Source organism: Clytia hemisphaerica, unplaced genomic scaffold (genome assembly GCF_902728285.1).
Source record: "Clytia hemisphaerica strain Z4C2 unplaced genomic scaffold, Clytia hemisphaerica genome assembly, whole genome shotgun sequence".
NCBI classification, from domain to species: domain Eukaryota; kingdom Metazoa; phylum Cnidaria; class Hydrozoa; order Leptothecata; family Clytiidae; genus Clytia; species Clytia hemisphaerica.
In genome coordinates, this window is record NW_027103917.1 from 616509 (window position 1) to 622954 (window position 6446).

Here is a 6446-nt window from a genome sequence, read left to right on the forward strand (position 1 = left end):
TCAAAATCCATCTTCGCTGGATTTTTTAACGTTGGAACAATAGAATTCCTATCCCCATTGGGATTTCAATTAAGAGCTTTTATCTCAACTGAGGAAACAAGTTCTGTCGGGATGTGAGACAAGGGTGTACGATGGTGCTATTCTTACCATATTCTTAATTTTTAAGCCAATTTCATCATAAATATTTTTATAAAGTATATTCTTGTGAGAGGATTTAGTCCTATGTTTGATCAAGATTTCAGGTTAAATTTATATAAAAACGAATAAAGCCAAGTTACATACTGTGGCTCTTAACCAAGCTGACACACAACGTTGTTTCAACGGTCATCTAACATTATATGGACGTTGTGAACGTTAGACAAACGTTAAAAGTCTGTAAAAGGTTGATGTGAGAAACGGTGTACTCTAGGTATAGTGAGGTCGTTTAGCATAATTTACGGGAAAACAATATGATCTAGCTGAAACTTTCTCCAGACCTTCTCTATAGGATGGTTATGCCTCAGGAAAAATTCCCCTAAAATCCCACTAGTGGAACATCCCTTTTTTGGGACATTTCTTTTTTCCCCAGGCAAAACCCTAAGGGCGAAATTTTTTGAAAATTTCAAACTCGTTTTCAGACATTATCAAGTATACCATTCGAAAGCTCTCGAAAAACTATACAGAAGACTTTTAGACGGGTATAGCCGATTTCATTACCTAACTCGAGATAATTCACGCAGAAGATGCTATTTATGGTCAATTTAGACCAAAATGTGGCGAAAAGTGGAACTTGCGCATGAAATATCTCGAGTTAGGTAAAGAAATCAGCGATAACCGTTTAAAAGTCTTCTATATAGTTTTTCGAGAGCTTTCGAATGGTATTACTGATATTGTCTGGAAATAAGTTTGAAATTTTCAAAAAATTTCGCCCTTAGGATTTTGCCTGGGGAAAATAGAAATGTCCCAAAAAAGGGATGTTCCACCAGTGGGATTTTAGGGGAATTTTTCCTGAGATATAAGCATCCTATTGAGAGGGTCTGGAGAAAGTTTCAGCTAGATCTTATTTTTTTCCTACAAACAGCCTGTATTTTTGTAACACGACCACACTAGTATGTGGTAAAAAAATCTGAATAATTAGGGCAAAAGATGAGTTCTCCGAAAAAAGGACCATTATATAACATTATAAAAGTCCATTTTTGCTCAAATTTGGCTTAAATTTTTCTGTCCTTTGATTCCAATATTGAAACCCTAATTTTTGTTTGCACATAGCCCAATACTGTCCCGTGCTACACGCTGTTTTTTATAAGAATACACATTATAAGAATATCCATGATGAAATGGATTTACAACATCTTATAAAAAAGCGTGCAATTAGCCTCCGTCTCGGAAGAGGACTGGGCCCGAATTTGCGGACGTTTTCACAGTTTCACTTTCGTTTTCGGCTATACGACAGCGTTTTCAAGCAGAAAGCAGAGGAAATCTGTGAAATTATGGCAGGGAATGCTAACTTATTTTTCCAGTGTTTCTCAAGATTGGAGCAAGATTATTGTTCTAGAAAGTTCATAAAGGCCTAATAGTTTCAGATTAGTATGATTTCATCAGAAAAAAACATTACACCAAAGCTCCTTATTGATATGTGAAGGCTACCAAAAATAGCAATGTCCTCCATCAGAACAACTTTAACATAAGGGACAAGGACAATCAAGAAGTCTACTTTTGTTGAAAATTTGCACAAAATACTTAGAGAAAAAGGTACTATGGAAGCCCATTCTATACTCCTAAATGATAGTTGAAAGATCAGCAGTTGAGAGGGTTGATTAAAATAGAACTCAAAGCACACAATAAAGTATACATATATATTTGTCCAGAAAAAACTGGCATGTTGTTTGCTTTGTTTTGGTGTTTAAAAATATGTACTTATCAGTCCTAAAAAAATACAAATTCGAATATAATGAGGGCAATGAGTCTGGTTAAATGTTACTATATTTACAAGAAAGGATTACTGAAAAAATACTACTGTATGTACTACTGATGAACTAAACTCAAAAACTAAAACTTTACCATAAATTTACATTACGACAATTTAAAAATCTATCTTTAATAGCAACAAAGAAAAAAACATGGCTCAAAGTTTTAAAAACAGAGCTAGTCAGAGCTTCAATATAGAGCTTTCAAAATTTGAAAACAGACACTACATTGGTTTCTACTTACTACAAGACATACTATCCACACGGTTTTTTCGATTCATGAAAAAAATAAAGTATTTATCAAAAAAAGGTTCTCTTTTTTTTGGTGATCGATTCCAACAAACAAAAATCAATATAACAGTTTTTTGAAAACCATCCCACAGTGTAAACATTATCAACCAACTAAACCCACACCGCCAAAATTGTAAAAATAAGTCAATATAGTTTCTATCAACAATTTCTCGTAAAATGTTTTTTTTTCCAACATTCTGCCTGATACCAATCATGGCTGGAGGCATCATGTGTAGAGTGACTGTGTGGCATTTCATTGCTTTTAATGATCAGGATACCAAACATCAACCAAACAAAACTGACGCCAAGCCAAATCTGTCGATTAAAAATTTCCATGAAAATTATAATTGAAACTTATCTCGTAAAATGCTTTTTTCGACATTCTGGAAGTGTTCAAAGTTAGAGGTATCATATGTAGAGCCAAGCAATACATGAAAAGTCATTTGCTATCCCATTTGCCATGAGATATATGAGTCAACAAATCAAACAAAAACCAACAAATCATGTCTTTTCACTTTCATGTCACATCGTGTTTATATGGGGTATCAGAAAGCCAATCCACAAGAAGAGCCATCTTCCTTTATTATGGAGTGTTCCAAAACTATTGGTAGGTTGTTTGGAAGTAAAGAAACCCACACAGTTTGCTTTATTTTGAAGATTTAACTTGAAAACAAACTGCATCTTTCCAGCAGAAACTCATGTTTCAACCTGCTACATAACATTGGTCAGTCGGGTCTGCTACTAACATGTAATAGTTTTATTATAGCCCAGCTTGAGAATCCGTAGGCAGAACTTGTAACATGTATTATGTGTATAATTATGTCAGTCGACTTGATTCATGATACATTACTTACATTTCACTGGATGCATTTTCGCTGTGAAATTATCCGCAAAATTTTCTGACCGCGTTCTGAGACGGAGGCTAATGAGGTTCTTTTATTGTTTTCCCCTAAGGTTGTCAGTAGAATCTTTCAATTTTGGAGGGGTGTACCCCACATATAAAAGACTTCTTTTATAAGAAATCTTAATTTGGCTCCAAGCCTGGAGTTCCTTATTTTTCGAGAGAATTTCAGCCTCAAAGTTCCTTATCCAGTTTCCTTATTTACTAAGCTGCTAAGATTGGATTTGCTAAGTATGTGACTTATGTATAAATATAACAATGGACTAAAATGAAAAAAGAGACGTTTATTGAACGTTGTTTCGTCAACATTTTGTTATCTTTGTGTTTAGGCTTTGTAAATGTGTGCAAATTCAAGTTTAACTCTCTGTAACTTGACTTGTTTTGTTATTCTCAGCCTGAGCAGTTCCTTGACAATTCCTAGTTCCTTATAAACGTGTTCCTAATAAAAAAAACGTGTCTTAGCACAAAATCCTAGTCTAAACATTTAGGAGACTAGGGAAAAAAACAGCTCCGAGAGTTCTTAGTTTTTAATACTTTTTCTAAAAAAATTTGAAACATCTTGAGGTGAGAAAGTAAAAACGTCAGCATTCAAAAAACTGAAAATGAATAATAGTGTGCGACAAGGAGAGAAAAAAAGGAAATTTTCACTACATGAAAGAGGAAGAATGTCGAAAGTCAATAACATTTTGACATAAATAAAAAAACATTGTAACATATCTAAGATTGTAAATATTGTTCCGATTCATTAAAAATTAACAAGGCCCGAAGACCCCTTCTGTTTTGTGTTACATATTCCTTTTTTTCCTATTTTTCCTATTTCTGCATTGAGGTCTTTTTAAAAGAGAAAGACGAGATTTCATTACGAACGGCTACAATATGTTGGAATAACACGGGGATGAAAAAGAGATCAGAACTCTGCGCAGTTTGCTATTGGATGATATGAAGGTTGTTTTTATTGCTTCCGTTATGACAGCACTAGAACATGTAACTTTGCATCATGAGAGGTTTCATAGCGTTTATTGTGAAGTTGAGTCTCTGTAACTCGAGTCCGTACGGCGAAAACAAATTTGTTCGAGTTCAGGAAAATCTTAGTTATGAAGTAGGGTTTATAAGGCATTATTGATAACTGAAAGGATGATCTTGAACTGAACTTATTCGCGCTAATTGTTAATCTCGGCGTTAATAAGGAGACGTTTGAGTTTTAGAGGTTCGAGTCAAAGACCGCCCTTAAGGGTAGGTTTTTCGGGACCATCGAAATGCACTTTAAGTGTACTTTTGATAAGGCGCACTATAAAGGTTTTTTTTTAGCTGGATACACTGTAAGGGTGTGCTTGGGGACTACTAAATTGCAAGTTTGACAGTAAAAATCTTTTGTATCCTTATAGTTCTGAGCACCCATTTTGATTTGTTTTGCACATTGTGTTGACTTCTCTGACTCATTTTCAGGCTTCATCAAAATAAGATATGAAATCAAACTACACTGTAAGGGTCAGAAACGTTCGGTAAAATACATGTTAATGTACTTTTTTCACTGCCCAAGGGCTGCACTGTAAGGGTTCGATTTTGAAAGCCATTTTTGTCGTTTAGAAATCGAGCCCCTCCCCTCCCCTGGGGTTAAAGAGACTCTACTGTTTATCGTCCTTTTTGTACAATTGACTCCCTCTCTAATTCGAACTTCTATTATCCGAATCTTTCTATAATGCAAACTAGTTCTTAGTTCCCGTAAGGGAGAAAACAATACAAACACTTACTATAGTTCGATTCTCTCTCCACTTTTTCCTGTTCCCATTCTTGTTCAAATTTGAGAAAGTCGACTGTACATCTTCTCAGGCAAAGCGATGGGAGACATGATACACCAATTGACTATGGAAGATAAAGTCGATATTTAACGTGAATAGCCCCGAAGTCTAGAACTCAAAAATCTATAGTTCTGGTTATTGTGTTTTTGTTATTGTTTTAAAAGAGTCCACGGCCCTACTTCGGCTATCTATGAACTGAACAGAACATTGAAAGGAGCGAACTTCTTGTACATTCGACGAGCCCCCCCCCCAGCGGTTTTCGTGATGGCGTGATTGGTGATTTTTCAAGTTTGTGATTTCGTGATCGGAGGAACCAACGTGATCAACGTGATCGTGATAGAAAGGAAATTTAACTCGTGTTAACTTGATTTAGAAATTTTTCTTGCGTGATTGTGCCATTTGAAAGTTGACTGGAGGGGGGCCTCTTCGACTATTCACCTATCGCTGAGCCACGTCTCTAGATTTCAAACTCTTTTCAAGGAGAGATAAATTAGATAAATTTGTTCAATATCTGAAGTAAACTCGAAAAGAATCATGCTCTGCTCTAAAGAGATGTGGTGAATGTGATGAGCTGACCTGGTTGAGCTCAGAATCTCGTTTTAATAATCATCCAAAATCTGGTTGAAAACCTTTAAAGTGGTCCAACAATCTTGGCAGATTCTCTTACGAACCCATGGCTTTTAAAATGAATACGTGCATGGGGTAATCAGGAACTGTTCGGATATTAGATCTGAAGTTGCGATTGATAAAGTTTAAAAAGCACTTAGACGAAGAAAAGGGTATCTCCGATTATATCTCAAGCAATTTTTATCAATTCACTTTCACTTTCATACGAAATTCTCGGTAGAGAATAAAATAAAGGCATTATCATTTATTTTGAGGTTTAGAAATTAAGCAAGGAGTCTTTTATCTGTATCAAGTCATATTATATCAAAGCGAATTAATATTGAGTAGAAAGAAATGTCCCATTTTTTTCCGCTCTACTTAAACGTATTCCTACATTGCGAAAAGGTGAGTTCTGGACTAACCTGATAACAGATGTCGAGTTTCCTTAACGCGACACGCCGAGGCTCTGGACTAACCTGGTAACAGATGTCGAGTTTCCTTAACGCGACACGCCGAGGCTCTGTACTACCTGGTAACAGATGTCGAGTTTCCTTAACGCGACACGCCGAGGCTCTGGACTAACCGGGTAACAGATGTCGAGTTTCCTTAACGCGACACGCCGAGGCTCTGTACTAACCTGGTAACAGATGTTGACTTTTCTTAAAACGACACGCTGAGGCTCTGAAATTCACTGAAAACTAACACCTGGGGAAACATATTTTCGCTCAGGTCTTTAGAGCTTTAGCGTACTGTGCCAGAAACTACGCAATCTGTACCTGATAATATTCTGGACAAACTTCACTAAATTTTATCATTTCTATGAGATAATTTAAGTTGATAAGGTTGACATTTTATATATAATACCTTCCATTCAAAAATTTTCATTTTTCTTTTGACAGTAAA